Source organism: Bos grunniens, chromosome 10, assembly GCF_055505025.1.
Source record: "Bos grunniens cultivar Pamir isolate PY7600 chromosome 10, Bosgru_T2T1.0, whole genome shotgun sequence".
NCBI classification, from domain to species: domain Eukaryota; kingdom Metazoa; phylum Chordata; class Mammalia; order Artiodactyla; family Bovidae; genus Bos; species Bos grunniens.
Window position 1 is genome coordinate 35,274,429 of NC_141174.1, and position 12,634 is coordinate 35,287,062.

Here is a 12,634-nt window from a genome sequence, read left to right on the forward strand (position 1 = left end):
GCATTTTTTTTAATGTTTGTAAAATGAGCAAACCAATGAATGAAATGCAATTAATCAATATTTTCAGCAAGTCATTGCCCTTCTCTGCAGAAGTAGAATCATCAGAGTGTGTGTGAGAAATAACCCACATAAAGGTGTGCAGCATGAAGCTATCTGAAGCCATGCTGGGCTTTAACTTTGGGTTTACAAAAGCACGTATAATTCACGCCAAGCTGAGGATGAAAGCAAAGTGAGCAGTCTAAGCCACACGCAACTTAAAGAGCAGAGAAGGTTTTGGGTGTTTATTTTTGTTTTTGTTTGGTTTTTTTTTACTGCTATTTTTAATTATTTATTTGTATTAAAGTCAGGATGCTCCTGGCAAAGGAATAATGGATGGTTTGTGAGAGATCTCAGTGCATCTTTGTGGGGCAGGACAAAGATGGATGGGAAACAAGAGGGCTTTTAGAGGCAATATAATCTGTGAGCTACATCCAGGTCTGTACCACACAAAACGAAGGAGTCACTTGGTCCAAGCTCCAGAAATGTTACAGTTCAAAGTATCATCTTTAGGAATTTTAAACCTGGCTTGGCTGTGTAATGACAAGTGTCCTTCCTCTGTAAAGTCTAAACCTCACTAGTTAGAAGTTGGTCTCCCCATTCCTTCTCGTGCATTCTATTGTCTCTGTCTCAAGCTTCCCCATCAGGGGTCATCATGGGTGGCAGCAGGAACCTGGCTGGAAGAATTCTCTTGGGTGTGCTTTCTCATGTGCTGGGACCCACAGGAGAAAAGAAATGCTTTGTTACTTCCCTGTTTACATAAAAGCTTTTCCTTTCAGCAGATACTTGAAAGAAACCAAATTGTACATAACCCATTTATCTTCTCAGACCCACTTAAAAAGATTGACCCTATGATATACTAGAAAGTAAAATATACATCTGTTTATGAATCAAAAGTGATTTATGAATCACTTTTTGAGGTGATTAGCAAGCAACATTAGCAAGTAGAAAGGTTTCTATGCTGCTCCCCTAAGAGTAGGGTTGCCAGATTTAGCAAATAAAAATATAGGACACCTGGTTAAATTTGAATTTCAGATAGACAATGAATAATTTTTTGGTATAAGCATGTCCCAAATATTGCATGTGTCCTGCATTTTATCTGGAAACCTTACCTGAAGGGGAAAAATTTCTATAAAACCCTCATGGGGAAAATCTCTCTCTCTTGTCTCTTTGGAAATGTTGATCACTAGCTGAGAGGTATATGTTAATAAAAACATACATCTGAAAAAAAAAAAATATGTCTGAGACCTCAGATAGCTGAGTTCTCTTTCAGTTCACACTCTCATTGACTCATCAGTGTTTCATCCCAAATACGAGTATGACTCTCCTGGTAGCATGTTTTCTTTGTAGCATAGCAGATTTCTGAAGATCAAATCCGTTACCTGACAGGAGGACCTGATGCAGGTAATTTCATGTAGCAGTGGCAGATACAAGACACTCAGGAGGGATTTCTGTACTAGCTGAGCCTTTCAAAATGTGGTTGTTACCGCCTCTACCTATGTTTAAAGGCTGTTCTGCATCTGACTTGTTGTTGCTCATTTATTAATATCATATCTTGTGCATGCTTCCAAAATGGAAGTATTTGCATTAAAGAAGAATAAAAATCACCAAAAATAAATATCATGTGAGCTTCCTGAAAGCTGAGGCAGAAAATGAAATGCAGCACGTTACATACCTCTCACTGCTGGGGACACAGCACTGCTGCCTTCTCAGAAGAACTGAAGTTCTTCCTGGCGTTAAATTCCAACACACACATGCAAAAATGTGCTCGTCCAGCTGCCCATTCGGAACTGTCCTTCCAGAACTTTCAGAACAAGGTCATTTGTTAAGAATTCTGCAACAGAAACAAGACTCTGCCCACAAAGTCAAAGTCCTTTCATTGGGAGATGCCTCTTTGGGAAGCAGGCAGGGTACTAGCATAGTGTCAACCCCAAACAAGGGGAAGTTAAAGAAAAAAAACTGGCGGCGCTTGGTCACAAATGCGAAAGTCGGCTTAATTTAGTTCATAATGAGAAACACTACAGAGCCTAAATAAAGGCTCTCCACAAAATGTTCTTCATTCTTTTCATTCATCAGTATAAACAGGTGGCTTGGTTTCTTCTGTAATTCTTCTGAAGCTAGTGAGACAAGATGATAAAGTTCCAAGACGATGCTAAATTACTAGGGCCCCTTATTAGAAAGCAGCATTTTTCTTTTCAGGGTTACTGCTGCTGCTGCTGCTGCTAAGTCATTTCAGTCGTGTCCGACTCTGTGCGACCCCATGGACTGCAGCCCACCAGGTGTCCCCGTCCCTGGGATTCTCCAGGCAAGAACACTGGAGTGGGTTGCCATTTCCTTCTCCAATGCAGGAAAGTGAAAAGTGAAAGTGAAGTCGCTCAGTTGTGTCCGACTCCTAGCGACCCCACGGACTGCAGCCTACCAGGCTCCTCGTCCATGGGATTTGCCAGGCAAGAGTACTGGAGTGGGGTGCCATTGCCTTCTCCGTTTCAGGGTTATGTACCACCATTTTTTTTTATTCATTACTGATGTAACATCAAGCTGTGAACTTTTACAAGGCTGAAAATAATTCATGCAACCAATCTTCTTTAACAAACTAATCATCTCACTCCTTCAGAAAGTACAAGATATGGAACACTGGTGATGATTATGAAAAATAACAGTATTTATAAGAACCCACTGGGCTCCACACTATAGCTAAGGAAACTTTAACTGTGTTTAATGATCTTAACACTTCTATTCTCACTGAAATAGGGCCTGCCACATCATTTTAGGACAGAGGTTCTCAAACATTTTGTTCTCAGACCCATTTACACTCTTACTAAAATTATTAAGTATCCCCAGAGAGCTATTGTTTACATGTATTATAAGGATTAATATAGCCAGGCTGGATGAAGCCTGTTGATGAAAGTGTAAGAGGAGACTGAAAAAGGTGGCTTAAAACTCAACATTCAAAAAATGAAGATCATGGCATCTGCTCCCATCACTTCATGGCAAATAGATGGGGAAACAATGGGAAACAGTGAGAGACTCTATTTTGGGGGGCTCCAAAATCACTGCAGACAGTGCTGCAACCATGAAATTAAAAGATGCTTGCACCTTGGAAGAAAAGCTATGATCAACCTAGACAGCATATTAAAATGCAGAGACATTACTTTGCCAACAAATGTCCATCTAGTTAATCAAAGCTATGGTTTTTCCAGTAGTCATGTATGGATGTGAGAGTTGGACTCTAAAGAAAGCTGAGCACCGAAGAATTGATGCTTTTAAACTGTGGTGCTGGAGAAGACCATGGCGGGTCCCTTAGACTGCAAGGAAATCCAACCAGTCCATCCTAAAAGAAATCAGTCCTGAATATTCATTGGAAGGACTGATGCAGAAGCTGAAACTCCAATACTTTGGCCACCTGATGCAAAGAGCCGACTCATTGGAAAAGACCCTGATGCTGGGAAAGATTGAAGGTGGGTGGAGGAAGGGATGACAGAGGATAAGATGGTTGGATGGCATCACAAACTCGATGGACATGAGTTTGAGCAAGCTCTAGGAGTTGGTAATGGTCAGGGAAGCCTGGTGTGCTGCAGTCCATAGGGTCACAAAGAGACTGACATGACTGAGTGACTAAACTGAACTGATTATAAAGGATCAATATAATATATTGCTATATTAGAAATTAAAGCTGAAATTTAAAAAATACATTTGTTAACCTTATTAAGAAAAAAATATAATACACATGAACATTTTTATCAAACACATTTGGAAAATTTTCATTTTCCAAAATGAAAGCATTAGTGAGAAGAGTGGTATTACTACATACTTTTGCAAATCTCTTTAATGCCTGGATAACTGGATTGTCATATTTGTTTCAGTATTTGATCTGTTCCAATAGTCATGTCATGTAACATCTGGAAAAAAAACCCGTACATTCATGAGAGAATGAGAGTGAAAAAGGAAATAGCAACTTAGTATTATTATTAAAATCATTTTGACCTCACAGACCCCCTGAGTGTGTCTTGGAAAGTACTAGGGTTCCCTCAACACATTTTGAGAACCACTGTATTTGCATAAGACTGACTCCTATAATAGCATAATTAAGTTTACTATTTAGTGAAGAAGGACTAGGATTATAAGAGTAATTAAAAGTTCCATTCTATATATATATAAGCTAACAGAAGTATAAAACACAGTATCTATTTTAAGAGGCTCAAATTTTATTTTGCAATAGAGCAGTGGGGTGTGTGCATTACTCTTCAAAACATCAATTGCTTCTCTTACAAGCTTCTCCTCCAAGCTTCTCCTCAATGGGCCCACCCAATAGATTCTTTCTATGGGAAGATTATACTTTTCCCACCTGACTATGTTCATGTCAGCCATCTGACTCACTTTGGCCAATAAAATGTGAGTGGAAGTGACATGTGCTACTTCTGTGCAGAAGTTTTAATGACCATAAATGGATGCTTTAATGGATAGATAATTCTTCCATCCCTCATCTCCTCTCCCACGAGACTCACAATGTCCCAGGAAATAGCTGTTCCTTCAGCCTGAGTCCTGAAATGAAGGAAACATGGAGCAGAGAGGCAGTCAATTCCTGAAATACAAGCAACCAAACAGTCCACTGAGATTTTTGGAGTTATTTGTTACCGCAGCATAACTTAGCCTATGGTAACTGATAAAGGTGGAATAAAATAAGTACAGAAAAGCTTACACATCAAAGAAGTGTCATAATAATTATTCCCATGTCAATATCCTCAATTTGTCAACAAATATTTAATTAAATGTAACCAGTATTATGGAGTCAGGCTGTATGCTAGACACTGAATATCCAGGGATGACTATGATATTCTCTCAGCCTGGAAGGAGGTGATAGAAAGCACAGCTTTGACATTACCAACACGGGAAGCTTAGCTCTCTCTGCTACACACAGCTGTATGACCTTGGGTAGGTTTCTCTGGGGAGAAGGCAATGGCACCCTACTCCAGTACTCTTACCTGGAAAATCCCATGAATGGAGGAGCCTGGTAGGCTGCAGTCCATGGGGTCGCACAGAGTCGGACACGACTGAAGCGACTTAGCAGCAGCAGCAGCAGCTTTCTCTGAGCCTTATTTTCTCACCTGTAAAATGGAGATGATAATACCTACACTTCATATGACTATGAGGATTACATGATATGATTATGTAAACTATGCAGCAGAGAGCCTGGCATCGTGTGTATTTACAATCAATATTATTTTCCTTCCACCTTTGTCTCCTCATTTCCCACCCCTCCTCCTAGATGAGGGTCTTGGGATTCTAAACTTAGCTCTATCTACTGGATTTCTCAGTTTTCTGAATTTTAGTCTCTCCAAAGATTAAAAATTGCATATGTACAACATACATATACACACACAAATATATTCATTTAGTCTGTCACTCAGCTTATTAAATACTATACTCATTTTACAAATGAGAAAACTCGAGCAGTGAGAGGTTGAATAACTTCCCCAAATCATATGTCAGCACATATATATTTAATCTCATTTTCTTAATGGCTGATAATATTCAACAGTATTAATAGATTATGATTTACTTAACCACTCCCTTTTTGATGGGCATTTGTAAGATGTGTTATGTGTTTACTATCACAACAAAGAAACGTCCTCATAAATATCTTTTTACACATCTATAAATACATCTTAAGGTAAATTCTTAGAACTGGATTGCTAGATCAAAGAGCACAGAAATTTTAATTCTGATAGGTACCATGAGACTGCCTTTTAGAAAGTCTTTGCGGTTTTATACTCCTGTCCCTGCCCTCAGGAAATGAACATGCCCTTTCTGGAGAGCCTTATCTACATTTGCCCCTAAACCTTCAGCAGCTGTGTCTCTGGATCTGGATCATGTTCCCAAGAACACTCTTATCAGGTACTGCTTAGGAAAGCTGCTGCACAGACAGAACCCATTTTGCTTGTGTGTGTGTGTGTGTGCGCGCGCGCGCGCATGCATGAATGCCTGGTGGGTTAATGCCTTCTTCCTCTGCTCTCACACACAATGTATTTGGGACATCTGGCTGGAAGTGGGCTTTGTTCTGCTCTGAACTACACAAGAATAATTTATCTGTCTGAAAGGTAACTTGTATATTGATCCAGAAACATTGCAGGAGTGTAGCTTTTTCATTGATTATTTGATAATGGGTCATTTCATTTCTATCTACTTCTGATTTCTCTAACTCAGACAAAAAACCAGGTAACCCTGAGAGCATGATTCATCTCAGTGAAAAGCATTTGCCTGCCAATTCACATTAACTCAAAAAATGACTCTGCAAACCTTTAAGTCATTCAGAGCAATACATTTCAGAGAAGGCTCTTCCAACCTGCCTTATTCTTAATATTTGGACAGGACACTAAGACAGCATTTAGTTTGAAGCAAATTGCATATTTTTTTAGAATGAGGCAAAAGCAAATTTAAAACATCTTTCAGTGAAGTGAGCCCACATTGACAATAGCACATGTAATTGCTTCCATTGTATGTTCTTAGCTAATTTACAACTACATTCATTGAATTAATAATGATCAGCTGGGAGTCACAGAGGCCTGATCCCCAGGGTTCCATTCAGGGGCTGCTGGCCTGATATTTAAATATTTATTGATGTGAATTGGGTGACAGAAAGGGATGGACCCAGCCAGAAATAAATTCAATCTGCTTGCACAAGCATCTTAGCCAAGATGCCTCCTTAGGCCACATAGACTCAATACCAAGAGAATGAGAGGTGAAAAGAATATTGAAAATATATGAAACTGAGATATTGAGACTTATGATTTCTTTGCTTAGTTAAAGGTAAACTCTTTAAACATCATTTTTTTTAACCAATTTGCTAACTAAAAGATGAGCATTTTCATCTTTGAAATCCTCAACACTGCTTTCCTGGATTCTGAACTTTTCTTCCTATTTTAAAAATCATCTGAGGGCTGCTAGGCACTAGGCTTCCCCGATGGCTCAGATGGTAAAGAACCCACCTGCAATGAAGGGTTTGAGCTCTTGGTCAGGAAGATCCCATGGAGAAGGGAATGGCTCCCACTCCAGTATTCTTGCCTGGAGAATTCCATGGACAGAGTTGCCTGGTGGGCTACAGTCCACGGGGTTGCAAGAAATCGGACACCACTGAGTGACTAACACTTTCACTTTCTTTTTCAGGCGCTAGGCATTAGATCTGTCCAGAGACTAAACAGAGGCCCAGAGGGAAAAAATGAAAGAGGTGGAAGGTAAGGGTGGGGGAAAGGGAAGAGAGGGAAAAGAAACTGATTAAAAAGAAAACACTGAGGGGATGGGGATGACAAAAGATCCTTTTCAACCTGTGACCTATCTTATCAGCACTTATAAACATTTAATTATTATCCATCCTCCTCAAGGTGATCCAGCCAGCTGCCTCTATTTGAGCAATAGGAAAATTGCAGATAACTTAGCTATCAGTGTTAATCACCTTTTGGAACATGTATTAGTCAAGATATGCCAGGTTATGCTGCAGTAACAAAGAATTGCAAAACCTTGACCACTAAAAAACACAAAGTTTATTTCATGCTCATGCTACAAGTTTATCTCAGGCTGCAGGGCATTCTGCTCATCAGTCACCCAGGACACATAGGCTGACAGAGTAGCCAATCGCCCCTATAGAAGGAGAATCTTGTGTTGGCAATTAAATGATCTGGGTAAGTAAACAGCACTGATGACTACCACAGGGGTTGCACTTAAGACAGGTCTGGCTTTGGATCCCTTCTCTGATTCTCACTAACCATATGAACTTGAATATATCATTTAAACTCCTGGAGGCTCAGATTCCTTATGTGAAAAATGGAAATAATACAATTTACTCATGAAGTTACTATGAAGAATAAATGGGCTGATAAGTACATAGAACCTAGAACATACTTGGGGCTGAATAAATGATAGGCTCTTGGTTCTTAATCACATTAAAAGACTTCTAGAGAGCCCAGTGAGTTCACATGGATGTGTGCTTTTGCTCACTTGCACTACATGATACATGAGTTCTTTAAAATATTTGTTAAACCACAATGCATACGTATCTCAAGGCTCTCACTGCCACCTACTGTGGTTCCAACAGTTCAGTGTTATACACAGGGAAATATGACCTGAAAGTGATTGAAGAATTGAGCCAAAGTTGTTCCATAGCCACTTGGGTATAACAACTGACTCTGTGTCTCCTGACATCTACTGCAATCGTTCACCTCACTGCCGTACCTGACTTATTGTACATGGAAGCAAGTAAAGAAAACAATATACTGCACCCCCAGAGAGCATCTTTGGCAGCAAGCGTTTAGACAAGAAGGTAAGTCAAAAGGCTATTTTCTATTCATATGTGATGATCACTCTTTACTATATTTCCCATAATAACTAAGGAAAACTAAAGAGATCAAAAAACGATGAGTTAACATTTACTAAGAATTTTCCCCATACCAGGTCCTACTCTATAAGCTTTCAGAAGATTCTCTCATTTACCTCTCACCCTGAACCTAGGATGTAATATTACCCCATTTTGCAGATCAGAGAACTGAGTTCCCATGATGTGAAGCATCTTTCCCAGGGTGTCCTAAACAGTAACCGGTTGAGTCAGCAGTCAAGCCCAGACAATTTTATTCTGAATCACATCATCTTAGCTTCCTTACTATGGTTCTAATTCATCTACAGTCACTATTTTGAAATCTTGTTTACCAGAAAAAGGGAACGGTAGCTGATGTAATTGCTCCATAAGTTCAAGGGCTAAGAACTGTAGGTTCATTCAGACATACTGTTGTATTCTTGTCCATCATTACACTCAACATCTCCATAGCATCAGACAATTAACCAATAGATTAAGTTCTTGAACACGTAAAGAAAGAGCAAAGGAAAAGCAGCAGATCAGAGCACAGAGAATGTGGTCAACTAATATTTACCGAATGCATGAATGGCAAATTCATCATCACCAATCAAAGAAAACTCAAACTGATGCTCTTCCTGTGCTAGTCAACAACACCCCAGTCATAAATGAAGTTTGCTATTCTAACTGTGTTTTATGACAGAAAGCAGAGAACTAAAGAGCCTCTTGATGAAAGTGAAAGAGAAAAGTGAAAAAGTTGGCTTAAAACTCAACATTCAGAAAACTAAGATCATGGCATCTGGTCCCATCACTTCATGGGAAATAGATGGGGAAACAATGAAAAAAGTGACAGACTTTATTATTTTAGGCTCCAAAATCACTGCAGATGGTGACTGTAGTCAAGAAATTAAAAGACACTTACTCCTTGGAGGAGAAGTTATGACCAACCTAGATAGCATATTAAGAAGCAGAGACATTACTTTGCCAACAAAAGTCTGTCTAGTCAAAGCTATGCTTTTTCCAGTGGTCATGAATGGATGTTAGAGATGGACTCTAAAGAAAGCTGAGTGCCAAAGAATTGAACCACCAATTGAACTGTGGTGTTGGAGAAGACTGTGGAGAGTCCCTTGGACTGCAAGGAGATCCAACCAGTCCATCCTAAAGGAAATCAGTCCTGAATATTCGTTGGAAGGACTGATGCTGAAGCTGAAACTCCAATACTTGGGCCACCTGATGCAAAGAACTGACTCATTGGAAAAGACCCTGATGCTCGGAAAGATTGAAGGCGGGAGGAGAATGGGATGACAGAGGATGAGATGGTTGGATTGCATCACTGACTCAACAGGCATGACTTTGAGTATACTCTGGGAGTTGGTGATGGACAGGGAGGCCTGGTGTGCTGCAAGTCCATGGGGTCGCAAAGAGCTGGACATGATTGAGCGACTGACCTGACTGAATCGATTCTAACTGTGTCAGCCCCTTAACGCAAGATATGCATGCCAGATTCTGAATATTGAACCTCATTGCATTACTGCTTTTTTATAAACCAAGAAGATAGTTCATAGAACAAAGTGTTTCAGGGAAGTGTCATAGGGTAGAAGCAGAGAGGTAATTCATGCTTATCTCCAGGGAGAAGCAGGGACCCCGTGGATGAAGCAAGCCAGCTTCCTCAGTCCTGACAAGTACTATTTCAGTGTCATATAACCAATAAATTGGAGAGAGAATTTAGTGCCTATCATTTTAATACTCACATAAAAGAACTTTTTAAATTCCATATTTATGAATTTTCAGGGAGAACCAAGTACATGTCAAGATCTAACCTCAAGATGTCAGATCTAATGCTCTGTCAAAACAAACCTCTCTCCAAACGATGACAATAGTATTAAATAAAATTCTCTGTGTGTTTTTAAATATATAAACAATTAGCAATCACTCAGTTAGGAACTAATAGAATTTACAAGTTTCCCCTTCCTGATTCCATAGGAATATATGGAACTTAATGGGATGTGAGTTGTCAGACTAAGCCTACAAGCTATTTCCAAGTCTTTGTTCCTTTTTCCTTTCACATGACAAGGAACTAACAATTTCTGTGATCAGTGTATGATCATTATTGCCAAGTGGAAGCTGTAGGGGTAATAACAGCAGTTGGCAAGGTAGATGAGGGTAGCATACAGCCCTTGTCAGTCAGTACCCCTCACAACACACATTTTCACCTGCTGTCCACATCTCCTTAGCTGTGTTTGTTGAGAAAGACTTAGCCCTGGCAAGCTGGTGAACGGTCCACGACGTGCTCCAGCAATGGGCATCAAAAACACATGAGCACTGAAAACTTGGGGAAGTAGAGGTCAAGCCAAACACATTGGCCCTAAAACAATTATGTAACAGTCACCAAAGTTATCAATTTATTATCATGACTTTAAAGCCAAATGGAACAGATCAGCTTCATTGTACCAACAGAGGGTCAGTTCAGTTCAGTTCAGTCACTCAGTCATGTCTGACTCTTTGCGACCCCATGAATCGCAGCACACCAGGCCTCCCTGTCCATCACCAACTCCTGGAGTCTACCCAAACCCGTGTCCATCGAGTCAGTGATGCCATTCAGCCATCTCATCCTCTGTCATCCCCTTCTCCTTCTGCCCCCAATCCTTCCCAGCATCAGGGTCTTTTCCAATGAGTCAACTCTTCATATGAGGTGGCCAAAGTATTGAAGTTTCAGCCCCAGCATCAGTCCTTCCAATAAACACCCAGGATTGATCTCCTTTAGGATGGACTGTTTGGATCTCCTTGCAGTCCAAGGGACTCTCAAGAGTCTTCTCCAATGCCACACACTTCAAAAGTATCAATTCTTTGGCGCTCAGCTTTCTTTACAGTCCAACTCTCACATCCATACATGACTACTGGAAAAACCATAGCCTTGACTAGACGGACCTTTGTTGGCAAAGTAATGTCTCTGCTTTTAAATATGCTATCTAGGTTGGTCATAACTTTCCTTCCAAGGAGTTAGCGTCTTTTGATTTCATGAAGTAATGCTCAAAATTTTCCAAGCCAGGCTTCAGCAATACGTGAACTGTGAACTTCCTGATGTTCAAGCTGGTTTTAGAAAAGGCAGAGGAACCAGAGATCAAATTGCCAACATTCACTGGATCATATAAAAGCAAGAGAGTCCCAGAAAAACATCTATTTCTGCTTTATTGACTATGACAAAGCCTTTGACTGTGTGGATCACAATAAACTGTGGAAAATTCTGAAAGAGATGGGAATACCAGACCACCTGACCTGCCTCTTGAGAAGCCTATATGCAGGTCAGGAAGCAACAGTTAGAACTGGACATGGAACAACAGACTGGTTCCAAATAGGAAAAGGAGTACGTCAAGGCTGTATATTGTCAGCCTGCTTATTTAACTTTTATGCAGAGTACATCATGAGAAACAGAGAGTCAAGGCAACCCCAAAGAAACCCTTTGATTTTTCAACTGTCAAGGAGCCTTGGTTCAGAAACGAGTGAGGACTTCTGCTTAAGTTCTGAGCTGACTTGTAAGCTCACAAGATCACCAGTGGTCCTCCTCGTACCTTTGTGTTTTTCTGGGTACTACGAGCCTGTATCTATGTGCCTGTTAAAAGACAGAAGTTTTTATATCCCTCTAGGCAGGAAAGTGAAAGTCACTCCGTCGTGTCCAACTCCTTGCACCCCATAGACTCTACAGTCCATGGAATTCTCCAGGCCGGAATACTGGAGTGGGTAGCCATTCCCTTCTCCAGGGGATCTTCCCAACCAAGGGATCGAAGCCAGGTCTCCCACATTGCAGCAGACTCTTTACCAGCTGAGCCACCAGGAGTATCAAAAATGGCCTTATATAGACACCAGAGCACCTGGATCTTTGATACCCGAAAATGTTTGTTTTATTTTTCTTCAAACTAAGGATGGTGCCGTGGTCTTGCCAATAAGTACCAAAATAGATCAGGTCACGCTTCTTGCTAGCATAGTATTTTCCCACTGTTCCACAGAGTACCAGGGTTTCTCAGAGGGACTCCTCCAAGAGAGGAAAGGGAAAAGAGACGATCAAGAGGGTAGCGCATCTCTCCCACCTCCACAGCCAAGGCTTCTGTTTATCTGTTTAATACATCAGGTTTTTCACCTGAGGAGGGGTCTGATTCTTTTAAAAGTTTGAAAACCATTATTTTAGAAGATGCCCAGGTTGTTGGAAATGTCAGTATGTAGTTTGCCTCGCTCATCCAAGAGAAGCAGCTGTGTATATAC

The 12,634-nt window shown here is 40.5% G+C and overlaps 1 long non-coding RNA gene across 1 annotated transcript; it reads right to left on the reverse strand.

Annotated features, from left to right (window-relative positions):
• Positions 1-1,715: 1,715 nt before the first annotated feature.
• LOC147364306 (uncharacterized) lies at positions 1,716-5,493 on the reverse strand. Its single transcript, XR_015134348.1, has 4 exons — positions 5,019-5,493; positions 4,542-4,618; positions 3,848-3,935; positions 1,716-2,153 (listed from the first exon to the last, which is right to left on the reverse strand). It is a non-coding gene; the product is annotated as an uncharacterized LOC147364306 (long non-coding RNA).
• Between the last annotated feature and the right edge of the window lie 7,141 nt (positions 5,494-12,634).